The sequence below is a fragment of the Harmonia axyridis genome, chromosome 4 (assembly GCF_914767665.1).
Source record: "Harmonia axyridis chromosome 4, icHarAxyr1.1, whole genome shotgun sequence".
NCBI classification, from domain to species: Eukaryota; Metazoa; Arthropoda; class Insecta; order Coleoptera; family Coccinellidae; genus Harmonia; species Harmonia axyridis.
Window position 1 is genome coordinate 45182099 of NC_059504.1, and position 14001 is coordinate 45196099.

The 14001-nt window shown below is 36.3% G+C and overlaps 1 protein-coding gene and 1 long non-coding RNA gene across 3 annotated transcripts in view; both read left to right on the forward strand.

Moving 5' to 3' along the window:
* LOC123678275 (adhesion G protein-coupled receptor E3-like) overlaps nt 1-14001 on the forward strand; it is a 193417-nt gene that overhangs the window by 75470 nt on the left and 103946 nt on the right. The window lies entirely within an intron of this gene.
* LOC123678276 lies at nt 7615-8064 on the forward strand. The gene is made up of 2 exons (XR_006747213.1): nt 7615-7784; nt 7856-8064. It is a non-coding gene; the product is annotated as an uncharacterized LOC123678276 (long non-coding RNA).

Consider the following 14001-nt stretch of genomic DNA (forward strand, 5'->3'; position numbering starts at 1 on the left):
AGTTGAACAGCAGGACAATTCATTGGACTAACACTCCTAGACTTGTTCAGGCAAAGAAATTCGTGAAGATTTCACCTACCTACGCCAAAAAGCTCCTGAAGCTGTCGCGAGCCAAGCTTCAGGTGATGGTGGGACTGCTGACTGGGCACTGTCAGTACAAACATCATTTGTACCGTATGGGAAAGTCAGCAGACGAGATTTGCAGGCTCTGTGGATCGAAAGCAGAAACAGCAACACTTGATATGCTAGTGTCCGGAGCTGGCTGGCCTAAGAACCATTCACATGGGTAAGCCGGTCCTGGATACCAGAGAGGTAACGGCCAAGGCCCCTAAGGAGGTTGTCAATTTTATTAACGTCATTGACGACCTCCCAGGGTTCTATGAATGAATAGGGTAGAGAACAAAAGATCTGCATGATCGCAGTTCCCGGAAGGCTTACCGAACCAAAACGAACCCAGTTCAAACAATAATAATAATAAGCTGGTCTATATATGATATATGATATTCTTTGCAAGGAAATCAAGAGTTGCACTTTCTTTAAATAGACTTAAGGACTCTCTACTCCGTAATAACCTTATTTATATCTATATCCCAATTATTTAAAAATCCCAATCATGTTTACAGCCACCTTGAATATCCTCATATGGGTCAAAAGCATGTATGTTTCAAGAGTGTTTGTTGCACAAAAATGGATTGAGATTAGATTAATTTTTTGACCTTTCCTGTTCATCTTGTACGAGATTATTAAGTATCTTATGTTATGTTTAAGTAGAGAGGTCCAATTATGTAAACTTATTTACTATTCAAACGATAATGATGATCAGTGAGAATATTCATATTTCAAATGAAATTAATTTACATAATGTGCAGATCCAAGCAGTAAATAAAATGGAGTTTTCTCCCAAGAAAATATTGCATAATATTATTTCGGAGCTCGGTTTCCCTGGCAAAGAATTTCATCTACGACGTAGCATGCGAAGAAGCGATACATCATACATTATTTCCAAATAGCATAGTTTGCCGTCTTCGTTCCGTATACTTTGTTGAGAAGTTCGTTGTTTCCACTCCTTAGGAAAATTGGAAATTGATATGGAGTGTCGCAGAAGGTGTCACACTTCAGCCACCCTACTCCTTGACGTAGCTCCTCGAGAATTGTTAATGGGAAATTCAGAGTTCGGGGGTAGTGAAAAAAGGGAATACGAATTAACTGAGTTGAATATTCAGTGATGAGATTGAAGCCTGAGAAATTTGATGAATAGGTATTATTTCTCCAAGTTCAATTATGTTAATGAATATTTCGTCTTAATTATCGTAGCATTCTCCTCCGGAATATTCATTCTTGAAAGCAACACAGAATTTCAATCGGAAATAATGAATAGAACACGTTATGAAAACAGTTAGCCCAAGAGCCCATAACAGCCAGATATTTCGTAATTTTATAAAAGCTGAAAGTTTTTCTGTCCCTTTCACAGATAAAAAGACCAGCGTCTATAGAGTTAGGGTTGTGGTTATTTTGGCAGGTAACAGGTAGCGAAGATGTATAAAATAGTACCTTGAATTCGTTGGAGTGTAAAGCTCAATTTTTCTTTTTTTTCTTCGGGATAACTTGCGAAATCTCATCATCCGGCTGCCCTGAGAATCTTCACTGAAATTAAATCTGTCCCCACCCTTTTTTATTTTTTAAACTTCTGATGACTTCTAATATACTAACGATAGAGAAACTGCAACACACAAAAGGAGGTGTTTAAATTAATTTTTTTTTTGTAAAACATAGATAGTATATCAAGGATTAAATGCTTGAATTTGGAGCAAAAAATCGTGTAGGTTTTTTTATGTGAATAATTTTTGTTACTTAAATATTGTAGTCGTTTTTTGCAAGTTTTTTAAATTTTGCAACAAACCAGCTGTTCGAGGAGATCCAAAGTCGATGTTTAGTTGTTGTGAAAATGCCTAGAGCACGTGCATGCAGAATTTATCGCCAGCTAAGTGAATTTGAGAGAGGTCAAATTATTGGTCTACAGGAGGCGGCGTTGTCATTTCGAGAAATCGCTAACTGTACGAACAGAAATCCAACTACTGTTATGAGATGTTATCAAGCGTGGTTTGATAATGCCCAAAATCAAAGAAGGGTAAGCACTGGACGTCGAAGGTGCATAAATAAAGTTCAAGATCGACGTCTAAGACGTATGGTCATTAGTGACCGATTTGCAACATCTCGATCTTTGGCTGTTGAGTGGTTGGGAGAACAAGGGCATCCTGTAACTGCCGAAACGTTTCACTGTAACTGCCAAAACGTTTTACCGTCGGATAAGGTCTTTTGGACTGCAGCATTATCGACCTCATATTGTGTTACCTCTAACGGTTGAGCATCGCCGGCAACGATTACAGTGGTGCAGAGAACGTCAACATTGAAATGTGGAATGGCATCATGTCTTCTTTTTTGATGAATCTCGATTCTCCTTGGGTGCACATGATGGCTGAAGAAGGGTTAGATGACGTCGGGGAGAAAGACGTGAACCTCAGTTTGCTGTTGATCGTCATGTATACGGACAATAGGCGTAGGTCATCTTTAGTTTTTATTCGAGGTAACATGACAGCGCTGCGTTACCTTCAAGAAATAGTGGAGCCATATGTTCTCCCTTACCTTAACCGGCTTGAGAATCATTCATTTCAGCAAGATAATGCCCGATCTCATTGCCAGAGTTAGTTTAAACTTTTTTGAAGCGGCCCATCTTTTGAATATTTTGCCATGGCTGCCCAGATTGCCCGACTATTCGCCCATAGAGCATGTTTGGGACTTCATGGGTAGTGGGCTTAGAAATTTACCCGAACCCCCACGGACTTCGACGGCTTTGAGACATGAAGTACAGGTAGCTTGGGATACTATCCCTCAAGAAGTAATGGACCATCTTATTGCATCAATGCCGAGACGTGTTGGTTAGTGTATAGATAATCGCGGTGGACAAACAGATTATTAACAAATTCATGAAAAGAAAATTGTGAACACTTCGCTATACTATCTATTTTTTCAGCAAAAAAATAAATTCAAATTTAAAGAGCTCCTTCTTGGTGTTGCAGTTTCTTTATCAGTTAGTATACTTCAGTTTTCTGAACAGGATAAAAATAAAAGGTGTCTGATGACATTATACAGGTGGTACAGGACTGAGAAAGTTTATCCTCATAAAAACACCACAATTCATCCTACGTTATATTAGAAAAATACCTGCTTAAAGCTTGTGTTACCATCTTTGAATCAGAGCAATATAAAGCCATCAATTTGAAGAGCTATATTCATTTTTTCATTTTGAATACGACCTGCTTCCCAATTCACGATGTTCCAAAATGCTCTTTTTTAGTATCAGAATTGTCTAAAAACTTATTATCAAAATTGAACTGAGCATTTTGGAGCTGCATATTATAATCTAACTGACTTTTTTGTATAATTCGAGGAAACTTATTGATCTGAGCTGTGAATGAATCCAATATACATTCTTCAAATGAACACTCCAACCATCTCTGTATCTGATTTTCCATGAAGTACATAACCGGGAAATAGATTAGTCGAGAAGTTGAATAATAATGTCCAAAAATTCCTCAAAATTAACATTTATATCCAGAAATCAATAAAAACCACGATGAATATCATTCGAATATATATATAAATTGTACAAATGCCCCGTAATCTTAGGTTAATTGGAGATCCTCATGCAGTTCAGTTGTTGAAACATTAACGTGATCCAACATGGGAACCATAGGTCTGATGGAGATTTCATGAAGCACTGAAGCCAACAAGTAAACATGCCCTTACTTAGCAATCCCATTCAATATTGCATTACAATTGAGGTCAAGCACATGTCTCAAGTTGTTGCATATTCGCAGAGCAATACCTCATAGATTGATTTGTGAAGGAATTCTGGAAGGTATTCCATGTTCAATGTCCTAACAGGTGCCCGGCTAAGGTCAGGCCAGTGGCGTACCCGGATAAGTAAATATATTTTTCAAATTTTCCTTCTTTTGAAGAAGTTTTCCAAAGAAGTTTGCTTACTTATAATAAGATTTTGATATATAAGGTTGTTACATATAAAGGTTATTCTTATTGGGGGGTGGGGGGATGGTGGTTGATATATCCCCCTTATCCTCCCTTGGGTATGCCACTGAAGTATGCTATATTTTTGGAATGGTAATCTTCATTTGAACAAAAAATTTCATAACGATATCTCATGAAATTTCAGTTTGCGGAAAATTCGATTAACGTCATTGAATTCCACGTAGAAAGTTGCTACAAGACGGTTTTTACAGAACTAAAAAAAAAAACATCAATATTTCGAAAATGAACATTATTGCAAAACACCCTATAACTATGTGACGGTGATAGCTATGGAGTTGCGGTTTTCGCCAATAACTTTCGCATGAAAATTGGCCTTCAGAAACCGATATCAATTTCTATCTATCTAGTCTAGAAAAAAAACTTCCCATTCAAAAGTGTACAATTTGACCCATCCTGTACAGTGTGTAAAGTTGAAAAGGTATCATCTTCAATATCTCTGTTCTCATGTAAAATCAGAAAAAAAAATACAAAAAGAGGTGAACAAATTAAATGAGTACGAATCCCGCGTTGAAAAAACAGGTCATCTTTTGAAGCGTTCCACGAATCGATCCAATTTTTTACATCTTCATAAGACCCGGAAGTACTGATCAGCCAGGCCATGTGCTATTGATCGAAACAAGTAATAGTCCGAGGGAGCAACCTCTGGAGAATACGGCCAAGTTTGTCTTGACCATTTTCGAGCATTGTCATGCTGTAAAATCATTTTATTATGTCTCTCGTTGTATTGCGGCCGTTTGTCTTTCAATGATCGGCTCAAACTGTGATTATTTCAGTCAGTTTCAATAACTCATAAACACTTCGCTGAGCTGGTCCCACCAAATACTGAGCATGACCTTGAAACCGTGAATATTCGGTTCGGCCGTGAACACAGAAGCTTGGAAGCATGGCCATGATTTTCTGCGTTTTGGATTATCGTTATAAAACCATTTTTCGTCTTTAGTTACACATCTCTTGGCTTCAACTCGCACGGCACCCAATTTCCGTGTTTCTAAATCATTGCCATGACTTCCAGGCGTTTTGAAATGGCTTGTTGCGTCACTCCCAATGATCCTGCCAATTCTTGTTGCAATTGACAAGTAAGTCTTGATCAAGTCATGCCTCCAATTTTGCATCTTCGAAAACCTCCTTTCTTCCACCGTTGGTCTTCGATATCAAAATCACCGTCCTTGAAGCGTTGAAACCAATCGCGGTACGTTCATTCACTGATAGTGGCCTCACCATAGGTATTTGAGAGAATTCGATGATCCACAGCCGTAGACTTCTGGATATCTAGACATGTTTAATCGAGAAAAATTGAATGATGCAGAAACAAATCGACCAATATTTCTATGGCGTTATGTTTACAAAGACCTAAGTTTATTGTATGACATCTACGATTTATTCATTTCGACTATCACTTACCGCTACAGCCATCTATTGCAAAACGGTGGAAGCAAAGTTGTACAGCTAATAACTTCGACGGAAATGATGAAAATGTTATGTAAAGCTACATCAAAAAAATTCATTATTATTCCAAAAAAGGAAAGATCTGCCAAAAACGTAAATTATATCATAATATGGGCTATATCCTTGTACACCTTAATCTATTAGAATACTGAATCGTGCGATCCATATCCAAGATAAATCCCATACTTGAAAGTCACTCTGTATACTCAGGACATAGAAAATTTTAAAAAAGAAGGAAATACGAAATATTTCGTTATATAAATTATAAAATTTTGTATAAAATTATCAGAATTCCTAACAGGTAATTCTGAAGGGTCTGCAAAATCGAAGATTCGGGAATTCATCAGCTTTAAAACATAAAACAACACGTGCATTCCCACCCATCATCAAGAGGAATCGTTATAGTCGCATTTCGATGCCTCCAACCAGCATCTCCATTCTAAATGGTTTTGTTAATTCCGTACAGGATAGAACAACAATTAATTCGAGTGATCAGGATTACAATTTGTACTGTTTCGCGTTTGTGTGTGTTTAGCAGAGTTCATCTCCGAACATCCCAGGTCCGCAGACGACTGAAATGATGTGTTTGTTTGTTTTTGGAGAATGAATAATCCTCATCCGCTACTGTTATTTGCGATAAGGAAAGCCTGAATCTCGGCGGGCTCCACAAAAGCCTAATTTATATTCAGTTCGGTTTGATTTCTGAAATATTAATCGTAACTTTCGCTACCGTTTGTTCTTGGTCCACATAGTCTAAGAGCTAGCAACGTTTTCGAGAGAGAATTTCAGGTAGGCCAGTTTTTAGATATGCTATCTCTCTCACTCCCCCGGACATCATACGGGCTATCTGGCTGGCGGTAGTGGTTGCGTTCATCAGTGCGCATCCTACCTGTACAGGTAAAATATCGATTTTTCAAATCATTTTAAGAAGTTTTTTTTTTTTTTTATTTTTATTGAATTTTTCGCAACATGAATATATTATTGCCAGATATTTTTATCGTTGTTTAAATTGTGCCAGACGCTAATTTTGAATTGAAAAAAAAATTTTTTTCAAAATATTTCAGTATGGCTGAAATTTTTATATGATGTTATTTAAGTATCTAAAAACCTAAAATTAATTTGCCAAACAATAATTCGATTGTTAAACCTTCAGCCAGACCGATCTAAAAGTGAAAAGTGATTGGGCATGTTGGAAGAGTACAGACAATCAAGTGATAGTTGCGCAAGCGAGACAGCAGCTGTTTGTAATCAAGATGGCGTCAGTTTAGTCACATTGGTGTATTCGTTGCTGTTATTTTTAATGTTTTTAACAAAATTGCGTTACAATGGCTAGCGAAAAATTAAAATGTGTTTTTTGTAAAGACAGAAATGGAAAAATAATAACTTTTGTTGAAGATAAATTAAAAAAGTGTAAAGAAGTTCTACAAATACGTGTAAATATTAAACTGAAATATAATAGTGTACAGAAGATTCACTGTCTTGCGAAGAACACGAAGAAGCCGATTCTCGAATAATATATCACATTTGCCAAATAAATGTCGATGGTGAAGTTGTGATACGCTGCTCAGACACAGATATTTTAATAATACTTCTTGGTAACATGCATCATTTGAATGCATCACTAAAAATCTGGGTAAATTTGGGCGTAGGGAATCATGAGCGATTTATAAGCGTCAATCAAGTGCACGAAATTCTAGGGAATTCTTTATCGAAAGCTCTACCGTGCTTTCATGCACTCACAGGATGCGACTACACACCAGCTTTTTTCCGGAAAGGTAAACTTCGACCTTTTAAACTGTTAGAGCAGTCAGAAGAGTATCAATTAGCCTGTCAAAATATTATAACAGATGATGAAGAATTGCTAGATGAGACATTTAGGATCTTAGAAAAGTTTATTTGTCACATTTACGGAGCTCGTGATTCTTGGAACGTCAATGAAGTTCGGTTTCATCTGTTTTCAAACACTTATCGGTCTAAAAAATCAGATGATAATTTTGAAAAAAAATTTCGTAATTTTGATCCATCAAGCCTACCACCATGCAAAGCTGAATTATATCAGCATTTACTACGAATTCGTTACGTTACAAAGTTTTGGAGAAATGCTCATTTACAACACCCAACATCTCTATCACCTCAAGCTTCTGGCTGGACCATAAATGACGATAAATATGATTTTATCTGGTTTGTTGGAGAGCAGTTACCATCATTAGTTGCCGACATTATCATTAAAGGTAAAAATTGAAAATAAAATACTAATAAATTTCTTTGCCGAAAGATTATAAAATTTTTCATTCTTTTACAGATAATAGCTTATTACAAGACGATGATAATCCAAAAGACGACGATGGCAATGAAAATGACAGTAGTGATGAAGATGATGATAATTATCAAGATGCCTCCGTTTTTTGTGACACAATTATGGATTAAAAAATATAATTTTTGTTTACTTTCATCCTTGAGATAGATTATTACCTTAATTTTGCACAAAAATAAATAATTATTTTAATGCTATCTTAATCCACAATTAATTCAATAGTTTTTAATTCTTTCTCTGTAATTTATTCGACAACTATTCCTATACCAAGCAAAATGGTACCACATCACTTTTTACTTTTAGATCGGTCTGGCTGAAGGTTTAACAATCGAATTATTGTTTGGCAAATTAATTTTAGGTTTTTAGATACTTAAATAACATCATATAAAAATTTCAGCCATACTGAAATATTTTGAAAAAATTTTTTTTTTCAATTCAAAATTAGCGTCTGGCACAATTTAAACAACGATAAAAATATCTGGCAATAATATATTCATGTTGCGAAAAATTCAATAAAAATAATAAAAAAAAAAAAACTTCTTAAAATGATTTGAAAAATCGATATTTTACCTGTACAGGTAGGATGCGCACTGATGAACGCAACCACTACCGCCAGCCAGATAGCCCGTATGACGTCCGGGGGAGTGAGAGAGATAGCATATATAAAAACTAGCCTACCTGAAATGCTTGTTTTCCCGACGTTGCTAGCTCTCGTACTAACAGTCTTCTCTCGATTTGTACAGCATGCTTTGAACCTTCAACAGTTTTTTGGGGTAGGTTTGTTAATCAACAGTGTCTGGTTCATTGGTCTCTACATTGAATTGAATATGAAGCATACACTTTTCAAATCATGTAGTTCAAATATGTGTTTCTTCTTATGTTTATCTTATTCTCTCAATTAAAAGACCAAAAAAAGGGAAAGGGATTGATGTGAAGTCGGGAGATGAATGAAGAATAGCTCAAAAGCTCATGAAACTTCATTTTTCAGCTCTCGTTCACCGAACAGATTGCTTTATAATTTCGTCACAATGTTCGTTATTTTTCAATCGATGACAAATCAGTCCTTGAAGGACCACGTACTGCATCAGATGGAAATTTTCTTTCAGTGAATTTTCTCGAATATATTATATGTTGTAGATCTCATGATGCTGATTAAATGTCTTCATTACGTCACCGCTCTAAATTCTACCGTTTAGATTATATAGGGCGCTGAAAATGATTCTTCTAAAAGTTTAAATGGCCATTGTGAAGAAACTTTTTCGAATACACAAATCAAATCGGGTATGCATTGTTTGTTCATAGAGTTGATTAAAGTCTACTGTAGATAAAAATGATTCCTGCACGCACAAAAGATATACAGGGTGAGTCCAACGATATCAAGTTCTTCAGTGATTTCCCAAAAATTGAGCGATGGAATTTCATTCATTTTCAGATATTTTGTGGGATATCAATAATTAGCTATAGCTTTGACGAACTTAGAAGAAATTTTTCTTTGTTGTCATGAACATAGAAACACATGACAAGATATAGAGTTACTGTTAGTATTCCTAAAATCTGGAATAATTTTCTGCAGCTTATTCTTGCTGGCTTTTTGCACATCGTCTTCACACATTTCAGTATAGTATTAATGTTTGCGCTGCTTCCCCATAATATAACACCATAGCTGATCCTGCTATATGGAAATCGCTGTAATACATAGTGAGAGCGATCTCCACCGTAGCTTCCTCCATAACTCTCTTAATTCCATATATCACTTTTGACAGTTGTTTCGATAGTGTCTCTATATGATAGTTCCATTTGAAATTATGTTGAAAGAATATTCCTAGAAATTTATACTTCTGTCTTAGCTGAAGTTTGGGCTGTGAAAGTGATTTTTTGGGTTTTTTATACATAAATTTGTAATTTATTGCAACTGAACCAAGATTTTGCTTGTACTAGTGAGCTTCTTGTTCTTTCTCCAACTTCATTCATATTCGGACTGTGGTTCAAAATACTTGTGTCATCAGCCAATGGGCAAATATCAGTGCATGTAATGTTCTATGGAAGATCATTGATGTAGATCAGAAACAGTGGACCCAGTACCGAGCCCTGAGGTACTCCACAATGAATCGACTCCATTCCTGATGTCTCCCCATTCCATATGGTTGTTTGTTTTCTAGGTTTGATTTTAATAGTTTGAGCATATTACCCCTTATGCCATAGCGCTCTAGCTTGCTTAGTAATAGTTGATGGTCTACAGTGTCTACACAGTCGAATGCTTTTGATATATCGCAGCATGCGATTCAACTCATTTCTTTTTAACTCATTTTCCTTAACAATAGCAGTTGTTGTGGATCTTTGTTTTCAATAGCCGTGTTGTATGTGGTTGAGAAGCTTGTATTTGTCAAACAATTTTGTAAGCCTGTATTTGAGTATAGACTTCAATACTTTAGATAGTGCTGGCAGAATATAAATAGGTCTGAAGTTTTGCATGTCATCTTTGCACCCTTGTTTGTGCATTGGAGTAATTTTTGCAATTTTTATTGCTATTGGAAATGTTCCTTCAAAAAAACAATTATTAATGAGACTTGTCAATGGTTTTACAAGGGTGTAAATTATTTTCTCAAGAATGACAGTGCTATATCCAGAGATGTTATTCGTTTTGCTTTAATTCTTTTGGTTGCTTCCAACACCCCTTTTTCGGTTATTTCAAAGAGAAAGAAGGTATGTGTATTTCTTTCAATTTTTGAGTTCAACTCTTGTGGTGTCAGAGAGTTATTCATTAGTTAATTTCGAATGTTAATGCCAATTTGTGAATGATATTTATTATAATTTTTTGACGAAAATGATGTTTTTGAGTCTGAGCAGTATTGTTCTCTATTTGCTCTAGTTCCTTTAATTACTGCCCACAGTGCCTTTAGGGTATTATCTGCTTGCGGTATGTATTGATGATTTGCTTGCTTTTTAGCCATCTTTATTTTCTCTTTATATTGTATCTTGAGCTTTCTATACATGATGTTTGCATTTTGTGTGGTTTGTTGATCTTGTAATGACTTCAACAGCATCAAGCGTACTTTCAAGTTCCCTCAACTCTGTTGTGTACCATGTAACTTTTTTTTCGTGGTCTCTTTTCTTAATCTTCTTGATGGGACATGAAGCTTCGAAGTCTCTGTTCAGTATTTTCAGAATGGTCGAAAGCATTATCTGGTGTCTCATCAGTTAACTTCTTGTTCCAGTTGATATCTTATAACCTGGTGGTCAGTTCTTTCAGGGTTGATTCATCAATTAGTCTCACTTCTTTGAATTCAGTTTTGTTGCTAATCTTCGTTGGATGTTCTGCTAGAACTGTAAGTATTTGTGGTTTGTCGTCTGAGATGTGCGGCTCATAAGTTTCAGAATGGTAATTTTTTTATATCAAAAAATATATTATCTATTCATATTGAGCCGTATTATGTTGTTCTTGATGGTTCCCTGAAGCAGGGTAGCAGTCCTAAGGTACTCATATTATTCAAAAATTCTTGACTTAACTTGGTGGTTTATATTGATGTCACCACAAACATAAAGATTTTGTGGATATCTTCCAGTAATTATCGTCAGAAGATTATTCATATTTTCAAAGAATATTCCATTGTTTGTAGCTTGTAAGTACCTACTAGCACCATAGTATAAGGAAAGGATAGTAAGCCAACCTCCGTTTGACGGCAAGGAAATAGTCACCAGGGGTCGCTACTGTAGTTGGATTTGGATAAGTAACTCGATAATAGATAGCGCTGAATCGTGAGCTATAGATGGCGCAGAAATAATACGATAATTCATTCAGTGGCGTGGTTGAAAAGGGGTCGCATGACATTGCCAACAATTTTTATGTTATTATTAAGTTATCACAAATACACGCCACTGGCGTAAAAATGCTTATTACAGAGCAGAAAAAATATCAAAATATAGAAATCTTCTGACCACTCTATTTCAAATATTTTAGTTCTTCAAAATAACACCGATTTTTTCAGAGGGCTCCACTTTACGGACCAATTTTTGACAGTAAAATTCGAGTAAAACGTGATTACAACTAGATGGCGCTCAACATCAACTAAATCGAAAAAAGCACTACACTGGCTTACTATCCTTTCCTTATACTATGCTAGTACTGTATTTAGTTAATGTATTTCAATTGCACAACATTCAATGTTGATGTCTTCGACTAGGCTGGTGGTGATTGGTAGTATCTTTGATTCTAAAGTTTTGTCAATTATAATTGCTAAGCCTCCATGCTTTTATTAACTCTGGAATAGTCTGCTGTAATTTTGTGACCCATTAAGTTAATGCTTTCTGGTTAGTACGATTATATCGGGTTTTTTGTCATGTAATAATAATTGGAATTCATTTATTTTGTTTCTTAAACATTGTATATTTAGATTTAAGATATCATACCTCATTGTTTTGCTTGTCGAGTGAAAACACATTCCCATAAAATCAAGATGAACTCGTAAATCTTAAGGTGTAACAAATAAACTTGTGGAAACTCCCCAAATCAATTGGTCAAAACCTTCCGCGGAGCGGAAGTTCGGCCATATGACGACGTTCCAAAGTTCTATTCCCATGAACGTTTCAGCTTCAAGTTAGCATGTTAATCCTGTAAGATAATATTCGGTACAGGGAAGTTTCCGTACTGATTGTGTTTCACAGGGAGAAAGTTGGGGGGGATGAATCGAATTCGGCTGGGTATGATTAACGACCCAACTTCGGAAAAATCGAGGGTGAACTTGAGGCGCAAAGAATAACATTGCATAAATTATGGAGTGAGTAAGGACTTTCGGAGTTCTGGTGTTTTCCTGCTGAGATTGTATTATACTCGTATCCAGTGATGAGCTGACAGGGTTGACTCTGATGTTATTGTTACGTCGGTTTTGTGGGTCTTTATTGTTTTATGACAGTTCAAATTGAATACCTTTTGCTTTATTATTCACGTTGATTAACTTTTGGAATCGTTTGTGGAACATTCTTACCTCCGTGAAATGTTAAACGCGTATGAATCTAATATGAAATCGAATGAGTGGATGTGAAAAATTACCTATTTCAATTATTTATTGCCAAAATTTCATAATGGAAAAAAAATTAATTCTTGAAATATTTGGATATTTCTATCTAAAAAGCGTGCTTTGAAGGTTTGTAAAGGGTGTTTTTTTCGAGGTATATAACTTTAAGTTGGCATTTCTGTTCAATATGGCGACCAATTCAACAGCTGTCAAGTGATTTATTCTCAGTTTGGTTTGGCAATTCATCATGAATAGACTCACGCCTGAACAACGCTTGCAAATTTATTGCAATTTTATCTCGAAAATAATGGTTCTGTGCGGAATACGTATCGCGCACTACGTCCATTTTATCGTGACAAAATCGTCCATCAGAGCAGTTAATTCGATTAATCATGGAACGTTTTCGCATCACATTTACTCTTATTGATAATTCGCATCCCCAGACACGTCGCACGGTGCGTACAGAAGAAGCTATTGCTGCTGTAGAGCGTAGCATTGAGGAAGACCCGAAAGAGTCTATCCGCCATCGAGCACAGGAATTGGATCTGTGTCCATCCACTCTATGGAAGATTTTGCGGAAGGATCTTGGTTTGCGTGCTTACAAAATCCAACTCGTGCAAGAATTGAAGCCAAACGATCATCAAGTAAGGCTAAAATTCGTCGAATGAGCCCAAAATGAGATTGCCGTTGTTCCCGGTTTTCATAAGCGAATTTTGTTTAGCGATGAAGCGCACTTCTGGTTGAATGGCTACGTCAACAAACAGAACTGCCGCATTTGGAGTGAAGCTAATCCTCAAGTGTATGTCGAAACACCGTTACATCCAGAAAAACTGACTGTTTGGTGCGCTTTATGGGTTGATGGAATCATTGGTCCGTACTTCTTCAAAAACGATGATGGCCAGAACGTTACACTCAATGGTGATCGGTATAGAGCCATGATTACTAAATTTTTCATTCCTGAATTGAACAACCATGATGTCCAGGAGCTGTGGTTCCAACAAGACTGCGCAACATGTCACACAGCTCGTGCCACAATCGATTTATTGAAAGACACGTTCGGTGACCGCCTAATTTCACGCTTTGGACCTGTGAATTGGCCTCCAAGATCTTGTCTTTTAACAC